Source organism: Drosophila kikkawai, chromosome X, assembly GCF_030179895.1.
Source record: "Drosophila kikkawai strain 14028-0561.14 chromosome X, DkikHiC1v2, whole genome shotgun sequence".
NCBI lineage: Eukaryota > Metazoa > Arthropoda > Insecta > Diptera > Drosophilidae > Drosophila > Drosophila kikkawai.
In genome coordinates, this window is record NC_091733.1 from 20,781,701 (window position 1) to 20,805,688 (window position 23,988).

The 23,988-nt window shown below is 36.7% G+C and overlaps 1 protein-coding gene and 1 long non-coding RNA gene across 2 annotated transcripts in view; one reads left to right on the forward strand and one right to left on the reverse strand.

Moving 5' to 3' along the window:
- LOC121502061 (uncharacterized) overlaps positions 1-23,988 on the forward strand; it is a 95,155-nt gene that overhangs the window by 21,498 nt on the left and 49,669 nt on the right. Inside the window, exon 2 of the long non-coding RNA XR_011445629.1 lies at positions 6,097-6,159. This is a non-coding gene — a long non-coding RNA (uncharacterized lncRNA). The remainder of the gene's footprint in view (positions 1-6,096; positions 6,160-23,988) is intronic.
- The window catches only part of LOC108084666 (Activating transcription factor 3), a 41,715-nt gene that overhangs the window by 16,460 nt on the left and 1,267 nt on the right, over positions 1-23,988 (reverse strand). The window contains exon 2 of the mRNA XM_017180988.3: positions 4,393-4,445. The gene's annotated coding sequence lies outside the window, so the exon portion shown is untranslated. The remainder of the gene's footprint in view (positions 1-4,392; positions 4,446-23,988) is intronic.

The window sequence follows — 23,988 nt, forward strand, 5'->3', positions numbered from 1 at the left end:
TTCGGATGGCTTTCCGTCCAAAGCCATTTAGAACACTTTTCGCACCTCGTTGTTCTCGTTGCTGGCGAAAGATACATTTTGTATCTGCTGCTGCTGCTGCTGCTGCTGCTCGCCATGCGACAGCTGTCTAGCGATCTCTGAGATCTCTTTGTGGCCAGCACATCATCATAATCATCATTGTGATCATCATCAGCTTGGTGATTTTTATGAAGGAATTCGCATTAAAAATGTTTATTATGTTTATTTATTGCGAACGAGAATCGAGAACGGGCCAAAATGGAAACACTCTCACACAAGCACACACAGCCAACACAGATACAAAGTAGATCTAATGGATTTCTGAATTTTCTGTGTTGGCTGTAACACAAAAAAAAAAAAAAAAGAAAAAAGAAGAATACAACAAAGCAGAGGCGTCTCTGCAAAGGGGGGCCCTGATACTCTTGTACACTTGTTCGTGCTGGACAATGCCAGAAGCCAAAGGCAGCTGACAGCTGGCTGTAAAGTATTCACTTTTTTTCGGGGAAATCATAAGATCGTTTGCAGTTCATAGGGATCTCAGACACTGCTAAAAAAGTAGGTATTAATAAGGTCTATATGAGAAGTTTTGCTGAGTTTTCTTGAAATTTTCTTAAGTTTGCAAGGATTTTCTTAGTTTTAGGAGTAACTCTTCCAAATTTAACAGAAATTTATCTTGAATAAAAAAAATTTGAGTTACTTTTAGGGTAACTATGTAATGTAACATGTGCTGACCACTGTCCTTACCTAGATGCTAGAACCAGTTGGGAATTATAAGTGCTCACGTGTGAAATTTTTCGACGTGAGAGATCTGGGGCAAATTTGTCTTGGTTGTTATGAAAATTTGACCAGCAAAACAAGTTGAATTCGTCTTTATTTAAAAAAAGGAACTAAACAAAGCAAATCTTCGTTCTTTGTTACTTATATTTCTTCTGTAAAATCCAGTTTAAAAAAAAATTTATAAAAACAATACTAACTGTAATTGCTCAAGAAATTGCTAAATAAAAATTCAACAATCGTAAATCGTTATTTAAAATCGAAACAACAAATTTGAATTGAAAGTGAATATATATTGTTTAATTAAAAGCCATATTGTGTTTACTTTTGTTCTGAGTTTCTTTTTGTTGTATTACACACTTTTATGCCGAAATTAAATTTAAAATAAACATTCAGTTTTCAGGCTAGGATGTTTATTTTATCTGGACTTTGGCCTCTCTTTGAGTTTTAATTAAAATAAATTTGCCGATTTGCCAACTTAGTATTTCAAGGCGGGGTCCAAAGATATATATATATATATATGTATATGCTCCTGGGGAGTGCCGAAAAAAAAGCCCAAAGAAGGGAGTTGGAAATGATAAGAGGTGAGATAGAAAGAGATAGAGTTTGTGTGTGAGTGGGAAGGTGACAAGGACTGGGAGGCAACATCAATTAGCGGACGACAAATGTGTCCCAAATGTATAGAAAGGACCACGCCCATTGCACCCACATGCCACACTTCAACAGGAACCCACACACACACACACATATGTGTCTTGGCATGTCCTTGACACATATCCTGGCATTTGCTCAGCACGCACATTTCACTCCACACACACACACATGAGAAGGTCCTTAAATGTGCGAGGCAACGCCTTGCGGGGCTTCTTCTTTGCGAGGAGAGCCTGGCCCTAATCCATTTGAGAGCCCTCCTCTTTGCCTCGTCCTGTTGCCAACTCGCTGCGCTCTCCCTCGCTCTCTCCAAGGATAATAAAAGCGAATTCTCCTACTTTATGGCCGGGTCGAAACTTTTGTGGCTTCCTCATATACGAGTGTGTGTGTTCGAGCCAGTTCTGGTAATATAATCCTAATGGAATTTACACTCAAACTTTACAATGGCAGGGCAACAATAGCGAGGACACTGCGTGTCCTTTGTCGTTTGTAGGGATCTCGTTGTCCGGATATAGGGGCGGATATAGTAGAGGCAGAAGACCAAGTAGGAACCAAATTGAGTTGAAATTACATCCGCGGAAGCTCAAAACAAGGACGAATTTGAAATTGAAAGAAAGCATTGAAATTAAAATTTAAAGAAAATTTAAATTAAAAATAACAAAACAAAAAATTGAAAGATAAATTTAAAGAAAATTAAAATTAAAATTGAAAGAATAATTTAAATTAAATCAAAAATAAAAAAAAAATTAAAAATCGAAATTGAATTAAAAACAATTTAAAATTAAAAGAAAATTGAAATAAAATTAAATTGAATAAAAAAAAAACAAAACAAAAATTGGAAATTAGAAAAAAATTTAATTATTCAGGAAAGGAAAAGAATTAACTAATAACTCTTTATTTAAAAATATTAAAAACTTTAATTTATAAAATTAAATTTTCAAATGTGGCACAACATCTTCCGAAATTTTACAGCTTTTAAAAAATAAAAATAAATAAAAAAATATATAAATTGATTACTTGAAGCAGAAACTCTTCTCCATAAAACCATAAATAATATTTAGACAAAAAACCTAACAAAAAAAACCTATTCTAGTTGCCACTTAAAGTGTGGCAACCGAAACATATTGCAACCAAATGCTGTCTCGCTTGAGTTTGCAGGGGTTTTTATTTTGTTCTATTTTTTTTTATATACTTTTTGTTGTATTTTTTGTTTTGGATACCGATTCAGATTCAGATACGGACTCGAATTTGAATAGCGATCTGGCTGAAGGTCAAGTGCATTAAGGCGCAACGGAAACGAGGCGAAATGGAAATGTTAAATGGCATCGAAAATAGTTTGAAACAAAAACAAAAAAAAAAAAATAGAAATAAATAGAAAAATGTATTTGTTTCATTTTTTTCTCCCTCTCTCTCTCTCTCTCTCTCTCTCTTTATATCGAAAAAAGATAGCCTGCGTGCGTGAATGTAGTAAATTCTGATTTTATTTGATTTGATTTTGAGACCAGCCGCCTTCGAGGCCCGTATCCTTGGACTAACTTTGGCTTAATTGTGCGTGTCAGGCAGCCACAAAAGCCGCAACATGGACACATGTCCGTTTGTACCCTCGCTGGGTGTGTTTTAACCAAGGTCCAAGGACTGGCCAAAAGCAGGGAGAGAGCAGGAGAAGTCGTTAATAAGAGCGGAAATGCTGGCGCCGACATTATCATTTCAACCTCCCACCCGCTTACAGCGCAATTATGATAATTGAGTGAGCAGAAAAGGCAAAGGCAGGCAGTAGGGCTTTCAGCCAGGCTAAAAAGAGAGTGTGGCCAAGTGGCAGACAGGTTAAATTGCGCGTAACTCGACAGTAAATGGTGGCAGATTCTCGTCTTTTTCTTTTCTTCTCTTCTTTTTGTTTTTGATTGATTCGCCAACAAGTTTGCCACGCACGCACGCAAAAAAAAAAACACAAATGAAAAAAGAAAAGCAAGGGAAAACACATTACCAACTGGCGCCCAATTGTCTCGAGGACCTCAAACCTCTTTTTCTCTCTCTTCCTCCAAAAGATGCAACAACAAATTATTTTCCGAGTCCTTTTCTCTTTGTACCTCACCCCTCCTTTACCTTGTGAGTTTATGAATTGATTGCGTGCTGAAAATTCCTTGTCTTTGATTGATTTCGCTTGACTTTTGTGCGTGACTGTGTGCCCCCAGTGCGTATGCGTAATATTCTTGCTTGTTTCTCCCCACAGGAAGCTGTGTACACTATATTTAGGCACAGTGCCACCATTTAATGGATTGTTTACGTCCCAAAAAAAAAAGGCAAAGAAAAAGACAAGAAAAACACAAATTGGGACGCCTGCAAGTTAGCATAAACAGCAGCAGAAATGGAAATAGGAAGGGGTGCCACACATAGAGTTTAAAATTGGAGAGACAGAGAAAGGGATTAAGCAAGGAATTTAATATTTTATTAAATTTGTATTATTAAATAAAGATTTTAAATGATTAAAATTACATTTCAATATAAAAAAATAGATATGGAGCCTTAATAAACCCCTTTAACTTGATATCATCAATCCCAAAGTTGAATTAGGCTTCTATTACCACATGGAAAGCTTTACAAATTACTGAAAAATATGTGATTGAAGGTCTTATTTCCTGGCACACTGTTAAAGACTTTTATAAAATTTTCAAAAGATAGTTTACTGTTCCATTGAATTAAAAGAAGTTTGAAAAAGAGCTTGAGACTATAATAAAATGTATACAATATAATATTATATAAATTAATGTAATAATATTTGATTTTATAGTTTTAAAAAGGTTGAAACGTTCAGATCCTTCAATTTAATTAAAAAAAGCTTTAGTTAAACACTAAACTCCATATCATTCCGATTGGATTTTATAGTTTCATAAAAGGTTGTAAGGGTCAGACCCTCTCTCTTTGCGATGCTAGCCTCGCACTTTGACTTACCCATTAATTGCACAAGTCGCCGGTTCCGAGCTAAGCTGCTGCTGTTGCTGGACCTGGACACGGGACGAGAGAAGGGAGAATTCCAACTGTTAGCATTGATTAGCGTCTAATGTACAAACACGATGTGGATTGCATGGGATGGAGATGGAGATGGAGAGATGCGGAGGTTGGGGTTACTGAAAGCGAGCTGAAACCGAAACTGGGTTCAGAGTGGATCGGGGGACCGGGCCCATCAATAATTGCGGCTTACGGCCATCTATTATGTGTGTTTACTGTGTGTAAAGACGATGGATGGTTATTGATTAGGCGAGTGTGTATGGCGACGACGACCGCATATTATGTTATGAATCATCGCGAATACAAAAGAAGAAACGAAGCGACGCTAAAAACAAAACTCGCGTAGGTAGCGCCAATTTTTTAGGCAAACACAAATATAAATAAAGCGAGTGTGTGGATATTCGTATAAGCCCAAAGCCAAATCAAACCAAGCCAAACCAACCCAAGAAACACATTAAAAAAAAAAAAAAACAAGAACAACAACAAAGCGTTATTTTGTTGTGGGACTCCGACTTTACAGACCTGAAATCTACTCTGTAATGCGAGAAATTTATAGGAATACTATATTGGTATTTATCGATATATATATATATTAATAAATCAATATATTTTTTAGTATATTGCATCAATATTCTTTTTGAACTTTGCCTGAGCTTGTTTTGCTTTGCATGGTTACAAATTTTGGTTCTAGTTTAAACGCAATATTTTTCGATAATTAAAATTCGGTTTTCGATATTTTTGATTTTTGATATTGAGTGCTTTCTTTCGCTATTTTTAAAAATATATGTGCTGTTTCAATAGCATTGATATTCTAACGATATTTTAAATTAAGATTTTTTTACGAATGCAGAGTTTTCCTATCGATATATATTTATATAGTACAAATCTGAATAATCTGCTAATAAAAATCGATAAATAAATCGATTTATTACAATATTTTTTAGTTGAATGAAAACCCATCTACCCTTTTGAATATTCAACCCAATGTAGCGACGAAGTCAACTAAGCCCGCTGTCCATTAATTTGGCTTAAATCCCAGCCAGCGCCGTGGCAAACGGGGAATTTGGTGTTTATTTGGCAGAGAAGAACGCTCTTTTAGAGAGCTCGCGCCTCCTCCTTTGTTTGCTTTGGTCTTCGCAAATCGCCAGCGGAACCGCTACTTCATTTGCATCGATTTTTTTTTTCGTGTGTGCTTTTATTTGCACCGAAAATTGCATCTTCTGTTTGTTTGCACTCTTTAATGTCATTAATTTCGGCGAGGGAGAGAGAGGAGTGGAAAGGTGGATTTGGCTACCTGGCAACGGTGTTTCGCCGTTTCGGGTCTTGCTTTTTGTTATTTTGTGCGAATTTTCGCGTTGAATTCGCATTGAAATGTGCAAAAACCCCAATTAGGTGCAATTAACAGCAATTTTGTTGCCCCTGGGCCAGTAGTTTCTGGCCAAAAATGCTTCAATCTGAATTGAAATGTTGTTGAAAGCCCAAAAATTGGGAAGAGTAGAGTTTAAATTGAGTTTTTTGTTTTTGTTTTGGGAATGCAGATCGTTTAACAAGGGCATACTTTTAACTTCATTAATATTCAAGGAGGTAAAAGTTAATAATTTTATAAAGGAAAGGTGGCATTAATTAATGTATTATTTTTAATTACAGATAATTAAATAACATAAGCAAGGAAAATGTCAAGAAAATATATATTTCAAGTGGAATGAAAAGGTAAGTCGTCCATATTTCAATAAAAAAAACTAATTTACAAACAAGTAAATTAATAAAAATATTAATCAAGTAAACAAGAATAGTATCAGCATTTAAAGAATGCATTTTTAAACAAAATAAATCGAAGTAAATTAGAATTAAGCCCGAAATGAAAGGAAGTTTGTAGCGAAAAAAAAAATCCTGTTTAACCAGAATCTGTTTTAAATGGGTTTTTGGGGGAAAGAATATATTATTTATAAGGTAAAAATAGCTGCGTTTTTTGTTTTTGTTTCGATTCCCATATGGAACAAGCTCCGAAACACGTTTGGCTTCGACTCTCTCTCCAACCCGCTGTTAATTTGCGCGTAATTGCCTCAGCTGGGTGCGAGATCCATCAGCTCATCAGGGCAGGAGGTGGGATGTATGGGCTTTATGGCCTCATCAGCAGCGGTAATATTCAATTCCTCCATTCGTCGTAATATTGAACATCAAATGGAAATGTGATTGGAAATGGAAATGGAGATGGGACTGAGACTGAGACTGAAACTGCGACTGCGACCTGACCTTGACTGGCTGCAATCGAGGTTCTAAGATAGAGATATATAGAGGGCAATTTACGTTGCTTTAATGACCATTTCGTTGGTAATTAAGCAACGGCAGCTGCTCCACCGAAACAGCAAAAAAAAAAAAAAAAAAAACTACCAATTTCAATTTCAATTTCGGCAGAGAGAACAGCGGGTTGTGGAGCGACATTAAAAATTATTTAATTAAGTGATTTTAATTTCGCTTTTTGCCGCTGCTGCCACTTGAGACTTGCCTTCTTGATTGTCTAATTTCATTAATCTAGGCGGAATCGCTCAACAAAAGTGAATGAAGCGAACTGGCAGTGTGCCAGAGTGGCTCGTTTTGACCCACTGTGCCGCTGCCACCGCCACCGCCACCGTCGCGTTCTCTTTTGTCAATTAGAATTTAGAATTTGACCTCTGTGCACACAGCCAGCAGCAGTTAGCGGAAGACGCCGACGAAGACGAAGTCTCAAATCGAATCGAAATGGATTCGTGTTGCGTGGGACTTGGGGACTTGTTCATTCTACTCACTGACATAAATCACACTTGAGTGCCAATGCCAGAACAGAAATAATCGCTTAATTAGCCACTGGGTAAAGTCTAATTCGTAATGCACCTTATTTTCTACTATTTTTTATTTACTTATTTCCGATTGGCGCCAGGCGATAGCATCCGTGTAGGAATAGTGCCAAAGATACAACTAAAACGGTGCCAAAGATGCCAAAAAGGTTAACCAAAGGCAGTGTCAAGATCGAAAAGCTTTTTAAATGAATTTTTAATAATTATAAAAAAGAGGGTTTCAGATGCTTGAGAAGGTTATTTGCAAGAATGTTTGATATATAAAATTTCTCTCAATTCTCAAGTGATTATTCTGTGAATAACAGGAACAAATTTCTGATGTGAAGTAAAACCGAAACCTAAACTTCACTAAGATTTATTAAGAAGTAGCTTAAAACAGCACTTTTATAGAAATTTATGGTAATATAATCATATTTTGATATATATTAATTATTTTAAAAAATATATCTTATAATTCTCAAGTGCTTTCTTCGTAATACAAAGCATTAGCAGCGGATGGGAGTAAGTGTTTTATAACTAAAACCTCTGACCTCAAAATAAGATCTATAACCCAAAATTATACATTATTTAAATGAACAACCGATTAATCCGGATGTTTTTCTAAATTGTAAAAGGCAAAACCCCTGGGATAGCCCTATCTTGGAATGTTGACATTTTGAGGCCTAAAGTTTCCACCAATTCTCTATGGAGCTTTTTTTCGCAGCTGGCCTTCCGCCCTTTGGGAATCATCTCCGGCTGATTTATGGTCTCCATAATCATGGATCGCACGGATTGTGGTGGACCGGGGCGTGGCTGGAAGTGTGTATGTGTGTGTGTGCGGGGGCTTAGGCCTATGGGCCCTACAAACTAGCACGACCTTCGGCGACTTAACTCTTAACTTAACTTACAAAACTGTGTGTTTGGTCTTTGATGTTTTTTGTTTTTTTTTTTTGTTGTGCTTTGTTTTCTGTGGGCTTCTAATGCTTCCGGTTCCACACACTCCCACTCCTGTCTCGCTCTCTTGTAAGTTGAAGGCCTCACCTCGCTATGTGCGATAAGATACGTAGAGCCGGCTTTGTGTATTGATTACCCCAACTCTTGGCCTGGCCAATTTGGTGGCAAAAGTACTGACTGTCGACCATTAAAAAGTCATTACAAAAGCACGGCACACACATCACATGTACATGTTTTTCCGGAGGAGAGGCTAGAGAAGTCCGGGGGAGATGGAGTAGGGGCAATGAGACAAGTACCTGGCATAATTGCAGAGTGGCAATCAAAAGGTTCGGACCGCACACACGGGAAGTACCATGCCCAAAAGACCGACCAAGCAACAAGCACAAGTCCCAAGCCCAAGATAGCTCAAAGCCGAGAGCCGAAAGCCGAGAGCTCCTCCTCTACATTTGGATTTCCGCTATGTCGGGGCTTTGGAGTCGTCGACATGTCTGGGAGGCATCGCCCCTCCTCTGATGATGATCACTTAAAGGGATTTTGGATTGACTCGTACCTCGTATTTGCCCACTGATAATGAGCCTCAATTATCGTGTGCCCGCGTTGTTTGCCTTGTCGAAAGGCGAAGAAGAGCTTGGATGCCAATGCCTTCCCTTCTCCAACTTCCCCCGTAAAAGTCTGTATCTGGTAACTCGTGTCAGCTGGCCGTGACTCAGTTTGGTTAACAACAATATTTGGTAAATATTTGCCAAACTCGATGCACTTTTTACACTGAACAAAAGGAAGTCGTTAGAGGGATTTATAACCACGACTAAGCCCCAAGTCTAGTGACGATAAATCGATTCCTAGAAAAAAAAGGGACTGGACTGTAGACTGATGGAGTGAATCTTTCGATAAGCGTATCTATCTGTGGCCCAATTAACCCAATTAGCCGATAGCATTTGAAGGTGACCGAGAAATAAACTGCAATGCAACACCACATAGTTTACAATTATGCGGAATAACAAGAAACGCAGTAATTCTTCATTAAAATTAGCTCAATCAATTTTTCGTTGCCTTTTATTTTATCGATATATTCAGGGCAAGTTATCGTTATCGAGGGAATTTAGTTTTTTATTAAGAAAATAATTTACTTTTCCAATACAAATAAACAAAGATAAACTCACTAAGAAGTAATTTTAATTTATCGATATCGATCAGAGGTAGTTATCGGTTTGTTTTTTAATAGTTAATTCTTCCATTTTCAAGCCTTCAAAGAAAGTAATATTCTTTTATCAGAATGAAAAAAAAGATACCCTTAAAATTATAAAATTCAAATATAAAATCAACTATAAACCGATAAGCGATAACAAGTTGAATAAATTTCGATAAAATATAGCGATTAAGCTAAGCCAAGAATACCTTACAATTTTCCCGCCACTGAAGAACTCAATAAATTTTAGTGGCCCGGTGGTAGTTTCTTTGATCTTTCAACAAAAGAAATTCAATGAAATTTATTTGCCACCTGAGAGGAGAGCTCTCCCCTCGTCGTGTGAGATCTAGATGAGTAGGAACTGCTGGCCTGGGAACCAGTGGCACTTGGAAAGCCATTAAGTGCCATGCGAACTATGTAAATGTCCGGCAATAAATTCGTTCAGAGGCTCAAGGTGATCATCCTCCTTCTCCTCGGCCTCAGACTACCTCGCACTTGGCACACTTTGAGCATAAATTTGTTTTGGTGCTTTATAGAACACATATGTATATATCTATAGGTGATATGGTTTCGAGGGTGGATTGCTGCGGATGAATCTTGTTGGGCGCCGCCTGCCTTTGTTGGCCCGGCATTATTACTGTAATTGATTGATTGATTAACTTGCAGTCGCGGTAATTGAATCGAAAAGTGACCGACGGGCATGTGCCATAGAATCCATTTCGATGGGGCGTGGCACTTGACGATCGGTCGTGTCAGTGGTGTAGTTATAGTTGTCGCTCCAATGTCGCCGCTTTTCAGTTGCAAATTAATGCTGACAATGCGGCAGAAATAGATCCGAACGAACAAACGGACTATATATATATTTATATATGTGTATGCACATCCGATCTTGATGCGATCTATCCGTGGCAAAAAGCAAATAAAAATGGAACAATCGTCGGACTGGAAAACTGCAAATACAACTATACTGTGAATATTGTGAATACTGAAACACTAAAAACTGAGCACTGAATACTGCCCGAATGCCAGGCAAACACGTCCAATACAACAGCAAAAAAGTAAAAAAAAAAAAGAAACACAGCAAAAACGCCATAAAACAATCGTAAAAAGCGACAAACAAATTGGGAGGAGGGGTCTTTTTTCGAATAATGGGAAGAGGTTCCCGTACAAAGTAACCACAAAGTGAGCAGACAAATGAATCCAAAGTCGACACTCAACAGGGTTTTGAGTCTAATGTATATAGAGTTGTGGGAATTTTTTTGGGGGAGTTTATATAATAACATACCCCTGAAACTAAGATCAAAGGGTATACAATTTGGACTAGAAATATCCTTAAATGACTAGGTCAAAAGAAAATGTCAGAAAATCGTCTCTGAAAACCCTCTATTTTAGGAATGTATAAAAAGATACGATATTTGGTGTATCACATCATATCGAAAAAATCGTTAACTTTCATGTATGAAATTTTTAAATATCGAGATAATATCGATATTATCAAAAAATGTTAGAAAATGTTAGTTAATCTGCAATTATAAAAGTCCAATAAATAAAATACAATTATCGATTTATCATCCATATATCGCAATGTTATAAAATTGATTTAAATATCGACTTTGGCAAGTCAAATATCGATACACCCTCGATCTATCGATCATTTTCTTCATTCTCAGTACTATATTTTCTGTTCAGACAAGACCTTCCGTAACACCTGGAGATGAATGGCTTAGGTGTACCCGCCGTCGCCTTATGATTATCATTATCATTATGACTATGATTATGAGACAACAAATATTTGATTGGTGCGAGTGTGTGTGTGTGGGGCTCTTTATGATATTTTAATTTATTTTGAATTCCAAATGAATTGCTTATTGTTTTAAATGGAGGTACGAACGGGGATGGGTTTGTTTCGACTGCTAATTAGCATAGCAGAAAACAAGTTGAACAAAGCTCGGAAATACGAAACTAAAATAAATAGAGGTAGAAGTAGAAACACGAAATATATACACATATAGGTTATATATGTGTGTGTATATATAGCAAACAAATGGGAAATACTAAGAGAAACTAGTTTTGTTTTTTTTTTCAACGGCTAATGAATGGTGCGTGAATGGGAAGTTGCAGATAGAGCTGTGGATAGAGCTGGAAAAATTGGTAAGAGGAGTGGGAAGTGGCGGAGAATATGGCCAAATGAAATGCCAATGAACCAAAGAGGCCGAATCGCTATTTTTTCTATCATTTCATTTGCTTTTGCTTTTGTTTGGCTTTTGCCTTTGGATTTTGCTTTTTCTTGGCTTTTGATTTGTATTTGCTCTGCCTTTGCTTTTGCTATTTTCATTAGCTTTTGCTTTGCTTTTTGAATAACTTATGAACCATTTGGCGAGTGCAAAAAGGAGGAAAACGATTCCCAACCCGAAAAGACTTATGGCCATTCGAAAGTAGTCGCCGGTTCGTTCTCTCGGATATGGTTATGAAAATGGAATTGGAAATGGGAATGGCTTGGCAATGGCCACCATAGATTTGGGCGTGGAATTGGTATAGGGTTTTGCCATTGGGATTGCACTTCCAAATCCGGTCAGCGTGTCAGCAGGGAAGACAGTGTGTGTGTGTGTGTAACTAATACAAAAAATCTGTAAAAAATTTGCAAAGAAAATAGAAGAAAACAAAAAAAAACAAGCTATCTTAGTCGAGCTTAAACAAGAAATATCGACGACATCGGACGACTCCCACTCTGACAGGGATCTGGACGCGAGGGGAGACACCCACAGAAAGAGAGCCGAGGAGAGCAGCAAAGTGTAACGAAGTTAGAAATCCACACAGAAACAAAAAAAGCTTTTAACGCCCACGCCAAGGCCAAAGCTAATTTGCATATCTCGACGCGCATACACGAAACTCGAAACAGCAACGAAAAATAAAGAAAAAAAGAAAAACATACTAAATAAAACGGCGAAAAAAGCAGGCAGAAAAGTACATAAATACCTAATAGGAGTGTGCTGCCAAAACTGGAGACAGCTCAATAAACTCCTCGGGTTTCTTAGGGGGAAACGCAGAAATAGAAACAGAAACAGAACTTTGGACATACGGAGAACGTATCCTGTTTTGGGGGTCACGAAATGCTATTAAATGTATTTACTTAAACAAATATCTATGTATATTTAACCTTGAATATATTTGCATTTGTTAAACTCCAATTAAAACATATATTTATTGGCATTTTGCTTCGTATGTCAACGACCTATTGGCAGTGGTCGGGGTCACCATTTAACTTGGATTTGAAATATATTTGTTGTTATTTAGTTAAGACATGTTTTTTAGGGAAGTATAAGCTTGGTTTTAGTGAAGTTTGTAAATTTGTAGGATTTATTTTTAACTGTGAAACTGAAAATAAATATGTTTAGGAAGTAGGAATCACTCTACCCCCCGGACGTCGTAGGGGTCACCACAAGGGTAGTGATCATTCAAGACCCCCCCCCGAACCGCCACCTTATGTCCTAGATACATTTGTTAATTAGCTAAGATATGGAAGTGCAACTAAGTATATACCTAGGTATAGTACAAATTTGGGTTTATGTTAAACTGTAACAAAAGTGTCGGTATTTAGGGAAGTAAAATAGGAGGTGGTAGGTATGACACTTGACCTCCCCAGATGTCGTCGGGGTCACCACTTTAGGTCGAAGATTTTTTTACTTAGTTAAGATATGAAATTAAATGGAAGTATTCGTCTAGTTAGTCTAGCTCTATAAGATGAATCTACCTATTTAGGGAACCAAGTTACGGGGTAATGATCATCCATCCCCCCGGACGACGTCGGGTTGACCAGCTGCTGATTTCGGTGGATGTGCTGCGGATATCCATGCTAATGTATCTCCAGCATGTGCGTGTGTAACTAAATACAATGCAAATTTTGTATTTTTTCGACTCAATTACTCAAAAAAGAAAAAAAGAAAAAACACACACACACAAGTAGAGCGGCACATGCAAATTATATTGTACATATGCATATTATATATTTTACACCCCCATGACGTTGCAGGGGCATAATTAATTAGTTGAACAGAGCACGGAACTTGGACTGCTCGGGTTCGGGTTCGGGTTGGAGTAGCTCTTTATTTTAATGCTTGTATAATCTGTATATATTTTTGTGTTCTTTTTTCGGTGTTTTTTTTCGTTTATTTCTCTCTTTTTTTATTTGGGGTCTTGTGCTAATGAGTCCATATTGTGCGAAAAAAGCGAGCGAAATGTATATTTGCCGGCGAGCAAACAAAACAACATAACAAAAGCAACGTTCAGCTGAATGCCGGCTGAATACCGGCTGAATGCTGGCTAAAAAGTTGACCGAAAACGTGGCCAACAAGCCTTAGGACAGTGCTGGCAAAAAATCATTTGGTAAAAGTTAAAAAAAAAAAAAAACTCTGTGCTCTGGTGGAGTTTCTTTTCCTCCTAGACTTTTCCTTTCTTTTTTCCCTATTTTTTTGCCCATCTATTTTTAATTGGTGCTAAATTCTTATTGGATCGGAAATTATGAGTCTTTTATGCATTCTACAGCTTGTATATATATACATATGTATATACATACATTGTTTTGAAAAATGTGCTCTATCGAAGGCAGCTATAAATAGTTGGGCAAGAAAATCACATAAACATTAAAATATGCTTTTCAGTTTGGGTTCGAAATCGATTGGAAATTAATTTTCCTACAAATTTTTCCTAAAATTTGACCCTCAATTGGTGTCAATATTTCAATATATACATATATATGAACAGGTTGAAACGGAAAAGTCAAAGGAAGACCGAGGAGGAAACAGTAGCTGTGCCAGTGAGCGCTATTAAAATGGATTCCCGCCGGACTTCCTGGCCATATCATATTACTTTTCTCTCTTTTTCTTTGCCTTCTGACCAGCTGGTAGCTGGTTTTGCCTGTCCTGCCTGTCCTGTGTTTGCCTTGATGGACATGACCCAAAAAACAACAACGACAACGTCGTTGGGGCAAGTGACCCATAAAACCCGATATGCAGGCGGCGAAAGTGATGAGCGAGAGAAGCCAAACCTTCGGGTTCGGGTTTGGTTTTTGGTTCGGGCCAAGCCCCCGCACAGTGCATTAATATGATTAGCAGGAAGATATATATACATATATATATATTATATGTGGGGAGACCAGGAGGAGCAGCTAATGCCATTTCCTGGAACGCGCCCAATGTCGGTGGAAGGTCACCGCGGACAGACCCACCATATGGCCAGCCAGCACCACCACCACCACCAAAAAACAATGCCGAAAAAAAAACAAATAAAATTCAACCACCGGCTCAGAAAATATAAAAACTCAAAGTGCAACCCACGTGCATTAAGCCAAGATATATCTATATATACTATGTATATATGTATGTACATATGTACATATGTATGGTGTATACCACGTTGTGTGGGCCGACTTGGAATACGAAAAAAAAATACAGAAAATAATAAAAGAGCTACGGAAGTGCAGCCGCCAACGTAACTGTAAGCGTAGAATGACTTGGAAGTACAGAGATCACTGGCAAGTAATGGATTTCTTAAGGAAAATATACAAAAATTAAAAAACAGATACTAAAGACAACATTCATCTGGGTTACCACTTAGAAAATGCTAGAACTGGTTGGGAATTATAGTGTCAAGCGATGGAATTTTTATTCATTTTTTTTTTTATAAAATATTTAAAAAAATTAAAAAATATATAAATTATATATATTCTTGATCAGTATCAACAGTCAATAATAATATTAATAATAAGGCAAATTAAATTTATATTTATTATTTAATTTATATAACTTTATACTTATAATTGTATAACTAAATGAATAAATAATTTTAAAAGTATCTTTTAAGTGACCCAAGTACAAACTACAGACAAATTGTGTGTAATGTATATTCCAAAACGTTCTTTGTAATTATTTTCCAGCTATTTTTGGCACGGAAACTTTTTGTGATTTTTTTTATATGGGATTTTTGTGGAATTTTTTGTAGCAATTTACGAGCGGCAACTGTAATAAAGCTCATCGCTTTGCTTAAAGGGAAGGGGAAGTGGGAAGTGTACTACATGTGTGTAGGTGATTGGGGAAGCCCTTGACTGTCTCTCATCTCTCTCTCTCTTTGTTTTTCTCTCTAAAGATTCTCTAGAGAGCTCGACTTGATTGAGACCCCACCTGTGAGGCAGAGGTCTTCTTTGTTTCTTGCATGGCATTTCTTCGAGGAAGTTTCTTTTGCCTCAACAATGATGATGATCATTTATCAACGGATTGGTTGAAAAAAAAAAAAACATTCAATTTCCCTATGCAAATTAACAGCAAACAATGTATTATTCGGTGGCTTTGCTTTGTTGTTGCTCTTTAGCTTAGCTTTTTCGGTGTTTGGGCTGTTTTATTTTTTTTTTGTTTCTGTACTTTATTTTTTCGTTTTTGGACCTTGAACAAGGTGAAGTTGATTGCTGCCGCTGCCGCTGCTAATGCTGAGGCTCTGTTGTTATTTTGTTTTTGTCTTGAAGTTCAAAGTTAACGAAACGAAACGCACAAAAAAAAACGAGGAAGAAGCATAAACAATGCAAAGAAAACGTACAAAAATTCACACCTCCGAAAAGTGAGGAGCTTGTGAGATGGATGGTTGATGAGCAAAATAAAAGACAACACGGCGTATGCTTGATACAAACTGATGCAGCCATTAATCAGTGATCGTTGAAGGGTTACGTTTAGGAGAGACAAATTGCATATTTCATACTGAGTCATCTGGGAAAAAAAGGGAAAGTAATTGTGCCTATGGAGAGTCCAGAGCAGGAACATTTTATATGCGCTTTGTATCTGATAGATTAGAGTATCTGATAACTGATATATCTTCCTTTCCGACATCAAATATGTCGAGGTACAGAGAAAGGAGAGTCTTGAGCTGGAAAAATTGCTTAAATATGTCAATTGAAATAAGATTTAACTGTTATAAACAATAATTGTTATATCCTCTAATCTTTTGCTAAGAATTTCTGATATATCTTCCAATTCAGGCAGAAAGAGGTACAGAGAAAGGAGAGTCCTGAGCTGAGAAAATTGCTTAATTATGTCAATTGAAATAATAATAACTGTTATATCTTCATAGAAAACTCAAAAAAGTTTCTTTTCTGTATCAGGTAACGAAGCTACCTTAAATGTGTTCATATTTCCCTCAAATTAATCAACTCGGGCAGGCACGCGTGCGCCAGGTGTTGCAGCTTTTACCTGTTATGCTAAAATACAGTTTCAATTTCAATTCCAATTTAAATTCCGCACTCAGAAGTCCATTTAAATTTTTGTGTAATTTTTTGTTTTTGTTCGCTTTGCCGCTGGTTTCATATTGCGCAATGAATTTGTGTCGCATCCCAGTACACAGATACAGATACAGATACAAGTACAGATATATTTGAACCCGCACGAGGTGACAAATTGCCTTTTGCAATCAGTCGGCCTTGAAACTGCATCTAAAACCCTCCCGCCCCCTGGTTATCATCATTTTCCAAGGGAGCAATTTGTTTTTGTCAAATTTTTTGTGCTTGTGTTTTCTTTGTCTCAAACAAAAAAAAAATGAAATAAATGGAGAATAATTTGGGAGTTTGAAAAACTCAAGCTCTCCCGGTAGAGTTTTCCCATATTTAGGCAACAACCTTGGGCATCTGCTCCTCTAATTGTTATATAATTAAGATGCCAAAACTGTTATTATATTCTACTATTATTAATAACAATCGTTCGTGTATTATTTATTTTTTTTCGGGCATCCGACAGTAGTTTTTCCTCTCGTTTTTGTTTCATGTTTCATGTTTGGTGTTGTCTTTTTTTTTTTTGGCAAAACCAAATTTACTGTCTGATTTTATGGATCAAAAAGCGTAACACCGACAAATCATAAACATTCCCCTCTTTTTTTATATTTTTCACTCTGTCCATCGCAGCGGAAAGTCATTAACAGGCGGCAGGCAGCAGAGACCCACCGATTTGGGTTTGGATTTGGATTTGTTTTCGGCTCCGACTTCTAATGAGTTTTGCAAGCCATTTGTCTTGGCCTGAGAAATGTTTTCTTAGCTGCAAAGCTACACATACTAACACTATATACTATATGTACATATATATGTATGTTTATATATATTTGTGGTAATAAAGAAGAAACCCTAAAGATATAGGGGTCTTCAGGGGAAGACTAATGTTTATGGGCTTGCCCTTGAAAGTAAGTCCCTTTTCTGCTTTCATTTTTGTTCATTTCTTGTTCATTTCTTGTTCATTTTTTTTTTCTGCATTTTATGGCCTTTTTGTTTTAATTTAGCTTAGCATAAAAATTTAATTACACCTTCAGTTAAGATGTCTTTATTTAGTGATAGTGTTTGTAGTTCTTGCCAAGCCGAATCTTTAAGATACTTTTAAGGGTTGTTAGAACGAGAAACAGAGAGAGAGAGAGACTGAGCAGAGCCACCACATGCATTATTCATTAATGCCACCCTCGGAAAAGCAGTTACTGCCTATAATAATTTCCACTATAAAATGCCTCTGTACATATAGATTAAGCAGTATATAAAATACGAAGCTCTTGAAATTTTAATTTCGATTTTAATAGAGGGGGATTTCCCTTTTTTGGGGTCAAAACATTATCGAACATGGCCTCAGGCCACGCCCACAAAGGCTTACAAGACTTGGTTTTTGGCTTAGCTTGTTAGTTAGTTTCTTTTTTTTATTATTTTATTTTTTCAGCTTTAAACATGTTTTCTGTTAATTTTTAAATTTAATCTTTTTTTCATATTTTTTGTGTATATTTTTGGCAAGCGTGAGAAGCCAAGATTTCAAGTTCAATTTCGCATTTGAATTTACGTGCGATGAAAGCAAAAGTTGAGGCAGCTCCCACCCTTTTTTTTTGTAAGTCTCTTTCCTCCCCCCGGGCGGCGCCTCTGCCCCCTGCCCCCCATCCAACGTTTTGGGCCATTAAAGCGCAGCAGAGCGTGACGCTAGCTGCGACGTCGAGTGCAATTGAAATGACCAAAAAGTGAGGCAGAGGCGGAGAGGCATAGTGCGTAGCTGGGGGCGGGGAGGGTGCCAAAAAGGGGGTGGCATGTCAACGGAACGTAATTTATTGATCAGTATATAAAAAAAAAAATAAAAATAAAGCGAAAAAGAGGGGGATACTCAGAGAATAGAAGAAGAAAAAGAAGAAAACAAAAACAAAAACAAAATAAAATAAAAGGCAAACGCATAAATAAATAAATAAAGAAGGCAAGACATGGACAGAGAGAAAGAACTAACTTGGGGTCGCTCATTATTTGATTTTTTGCTTTATATTTATTTATTTATTTTCTGGCAAAAATAAATTAGAATTAGATACAGATACAGATACGACAAAGAAAAAATGCGTAGATATAGATACACACACGCTGAACGACGACACATTTCCAGTTTTTGGCCAAAAGTCTCTCTCACATATGGCTGCAATTAAGTAATTTTTTTTTTGAGCAACAAAAACAACAACATCAGCCGGATAATGATATATATACGGAGACATGCTAGACGCAGAGATACAGATACAAAGCCACAAGATAGAGATAGAAATAGCCAAGAAGCTGGCCGAAAAATAAAAAGCTAAAAAAGAAAAAAAGAAAAATATAATGGAAAGAAATACGAAATGAAATAAAAACGAAAACGAAACGAAAATTCGACAATTAAACCGAAAAATCATGAGGAAGAAGAGGAACAGTAGTGTTGGAGAGGCCAGAACCGACCTCACATGAATTTTTCATTTTGTTTTTTTTTTTTTTTTAATATTTCCCCAGGATACAACTGGGGGGAATATTTTAGAAACAAGTAACAACAAATTATGAAATGTAAAAAAGATACATATTTTTCTGTATACAAAAGAAGCCAAGTCTAATAAATATGCTAATTGCAAAGTTTATTTATTTATTTAATCAACTTTATTTGAGGTTTTCATTTTTTTTAGTAGAATTTTTCCATATTTACTGATCTCTAAACTATGTAGATATTTTAAATAAATATTTATTTATTTAAGCTGCTATTTAGGTGACAGCAACTGTGCCTTCCCCCCACTGTAGATACATACACTTACATACATATATGTAGTTAGAATCCCACTTCTTCCTCTTCATCTTTTTACTTCAAGTAACTGCTGTTTCCATTGTACTTGTTGTTGTTGTTGCTTTTGTTATTGTTTTCCCTTGTTGTTGGAAAATAAGTACAACAACAAACGAATAAGGAGAAACAGAATCAGAAACAGAAAAGCCAAAAACAAAATTTAATGTGCTTCAAGGTTAGGCGAAAAGGCAGCAGCAACGACGACGCGCACAAAACGAAACGAAATGAAAAAAAAATAACAACAAAAAATAGAATACAAAATAAAATACAACAACAAAAAAGTTGTACGAAAAAACAAAAAAAAACAACAACCGTATGCCGAAAAAGAACGCACAACAAAATAAAATTCGTGATGAATTTTAAACAATAAAAACAAACAACAAACAAATGTTCAGTCTGAGATAGAATTTGTGGGTACGCATGGCGGGGGGTAGAGCGGGCGAAAAAGAGGGGGCGGTTGAAAGTAGGAGGCCCCCAAGGAGAGGTTAAGGCAAAGGTTAGACGCAAAACATTTTTTTTTTTTGTGAAAGAAAAAGAGCAATACGAATTGGAATTGGGAGTGGAATTGGAATTGAAGCAATCGCTAACCCGATCCTTTGTTCTTCAAGAGAAGAATTCTTCTGGTTACGTATACAAATTCTTATGATATTTACACTCACTTAATGTCCCACAATTGAATCCATCATTTCCTGTTATTAAAGGGTAATTCTTGTAACAAATTTTAGTGAATTTTGCTTAAATATTGCTTAAATGAGTTTTGGAATAAGCAATAATTTTGAAGAAAGAATTCTTCTGGAAGCTCAAACAAATTTGAAGAGTAATGTCCCTTTAATTATCATAATTTAAAGTGAATTCTTATGAAGGCAAAAAATAAGTTCTTTTAATGGTTCTTTTCAAGAACAGAATTCTTCTGGAGATATTTTCAAATTTTAAAGAATTACATTCAACGGTTCGTCAAGGGCAACTTATCTGACGAATATTAGTTCTTTTGTAGGGAAGAATTCTTCCTCTGATCACTTATACATCATGTTTTTTTTATAAAGAATTCCCAAATTCTTCTAAAGGGTATTCCCTATTCGTTGCTTATTCTTTGCTCTGACTTCTAATGCTGCTGCTGCTTCTTCTTTTTCGGTTTCAGTTGAAGAGAATTGTTATTTGTGAAGCTTTTACGGGCTTCGCATTTTCGACTGTCGTCGACAAGTTGACAAATGGCAAACCGGTTTTTGGCTTTTGGCCAAGCTTCTAGACCCCCTTTTAGTCGGGTCGGGACGAGGGCGAGCTCAACAAACACTCATTTGGAATAAAAGTAAATAATATAAATAAAATAATCGTTAGCAAATCAAAATGCATACAAATTTCAACAAAATTTCGAGGGAATAGAAAGCGCGTGGGCGAGAGCCAAGCCAAGCATCGGGAATCCAGTATTCGAAGCGGAATTGGAAACGGCTCTAATCGCTGGTAGGGTTGGGAGGAACATCAATTGGTTAATCAATTTGCCCAAAAAGTGAATTGAACGAATTAAGCTGATTGCCGGCCGACAAATGCGGGCTTCGATGTTCAATGTTCACCCTTTTTTCTTCTCTCTGGGGGATTACAAAAATCGCCCAGTGCTGTTGTTATTTGTTTAATTCCCTCTGCTTTGAGAGGTTTCCTTCTCTTCTATGATTTTTCTAGGGGTTTTTTTTTTTTTTTGTATTTACAGTTTTGTTCTCCTAGCTATATCTAAAAATTTTCCTAGTTTTTAGTTAATTGTTTACTTTTTAAAAAGTTTCATGTTTTGTTTATTTAATATTTATTTAAAAAGTTCCAAGTTTTGTTTATTTTTTATTTATTTAAACATTTTTTCTTGTTATGTAATCAATTTTCTCAATCTCTGGCTTGTTAATCAAAGGTTAAATATTAACAGTGACTGTTAAGGGACTTAAAATTTGCTGTAAAGCACTAACACAGTCTTAGTTAATTGTTTACTTATTGAAAATTTTCTGTATTTAATATTTATTTACGTTTTTCGTAATCAAGCTGCCAGGATTTTCTTAATCGCTGGTTTGTTAACCAAAAGTTAAATGTTAACAGACAGTTTTAATGGTCTTCTATTGTATATATTACTCTTCTATCTTTTGCCGATTAAAAGTAAACTTACACTTCTAGTTAACTGGCAGTTTAGCTAATTAGATGCTGAGAAAGTGGACCGTACACATCCCTAAAATTCTTGAAATACCTAGTGTTACCTGGTGATACCACTCACACCCCTATATACCGTTTGCTTGGCTTACTTGTTGATGCAAAGCCCACACCCCTTTACAGGCAGACAGATGACCACCCCTCCTATACCTCCCATCTCCCATCCGATAGATAGTTCCAATGTAGTATTGGTCAAATCTGTTGAAATGTTTACACTTGCCACATGCATTGTATGCAAACAGACGGGGGGATTTCTATATGTAGTGTATTTGCCAGCGGTGCGCGGTGACAGTTTTCATTGCTTTGGCACAACAACTACAAAAACAACACACATGTGTGTATGTATGTGCATTCAATGGCGCACAAATAACACATATTTTTGTGGAAATTATTCACGAAAATGCCCGACAGTTTTGCTTTTGACAGCCCATCTCCGCATCGAATGGATTTCGTACTGGGACTTGGATTTGGATACGGTTTCGGGTTCGGGGATGATGTTTGGTATGTGGCTTTGGTGCTACATGCTTGGCTGCCGCCCGGCTGAGGGGTCTTCCTCGCCTCTCGTCAAGGCCATAAACTAAGCCCAACTCCCCGAGTTAGAGCTGTGGCTCCTCCGTCTCCAGTACCCCGGGCCGGCCTCATTAATGCGCACTATGTGTGCTTAAAACGCCATTTGGGCGTTAGCCGACCGACTGACTGTCTCTCCAGCTGTCTCTCATTTTGTTGTTTGGTTTTTTTTTTTGTGAGCAGCAAACACTGGGAAAACAAGACCCATTAATTCCAAGTAATGCACTTGAATTATAGAAATTTTAATAAAAATAAAAGCCTACAAGTTGAAGAGGTTTGTGATATGCTAGGGTTTTGTTTTATGATCTAGTTTAACCTTTTCTGAATATAACTATAATTTACTTGTTAAAAAGTGTATAGTTTTTGTAATCTGATCACTTGAATAATGGTAAATCCAGATTTTATAATTTAAAATTATAGTAGAATTTTTCTTCTAGAACTTTTTTACTTTCTTTGATTTCAAAAAGAGTTTTGCCTTAAAATTAATCATAGAAAAATATATATAAGCTAAGACTAAACATGAATAAATATAGGAATATTTAGGCTTAAATAATCTATTTAATAATTGACTCATTTCCTATAACAAGTTACTAAAAATATTTCTACTATAAGTTTTTCACTTTTGCTCAGTGTCTCGTTTTCTTATGAAATAAGTCATTTTAGTATTATATATATTGAGTTTTTCTTTATATTAAAGCCTGAATCATAGCCCTGGGGACCTTTTCTAATCTATTGTTGTTTGTTTGTTTTTTTTTTTTTTTTTATAAATTTGTAAGGGTAATCAATTTTTTAAGGAAATCCCATGCGTGAGTGAATTGTTTTTGGATTTTTTTTTTTTTTTTTTGCCAGTGCCAGTTCCAAAAACGAATATCTTGGTATTCGCTCTCTTTTCGGAACATTAGACTGGATGGATTCTGCCCCCTTTTCCCCTTTTCTGAGTGTTCAGTTACTGTAACTACTGCGTCTTCTTCGGTTTTCGTTGTTGGACTGCCAACAATGGGCATCATTCATCGCTCATTCACATCGCACTCGCTGGCAAATAGTTCTGGGGCACAGAGCGCGTACATTGTACACACAGTGGAAAGGGGCTATCCTCAGGGGGGGAGAGGGGTGTGGGGTGTGGGGTGTGTTGTGCGGGGTGTGGCGTTTTCCGCAATACTTGGGCATAAATTCGCTGGGCGATAAAATGCGCAACGGGCAACACACAGCGATTTCGGGATAAGTAAAGTCCTTTTGGGGGGTTGGTTGCTAGCAGGGGAGGGTTTTTGCGCTAGTATTCGGGGGGAGAGGGGGTTGAACATAAAAATATACAAATATATTCATTAATGAATGCATTGCCAGAGATACATAACAAAAAGTTTTCGCCAAATTGTCCATAAATCCAATTGGCAATGGTTCTAAATGGCAGGCACAGTATCTGTGTATCTTTATATCTTTGTATTTGTATCTGTATCTGTAGCTGCGTATCTGTGAGTGCCTGTGTGCAGCAGAAAGCAGCTGATTAATGAAGGCAATGCCAACGAGCAAAAGAAGTGCGCAAAGAGGCAAAACACCTGTTAACCTCCGTGTGTGTGTGTGTGTGCCTGTGATGATGAGTTGGCAGTAGCCGCCGTGTGCCAATGCATTTGTATCTTCTACTTTATATATTGCTTCAAGAAAGACTAACTTTATAACTAACTCTTTTCAGTTAAAAGTAAACTTACAGTTCTAGTTAACTGGCCGT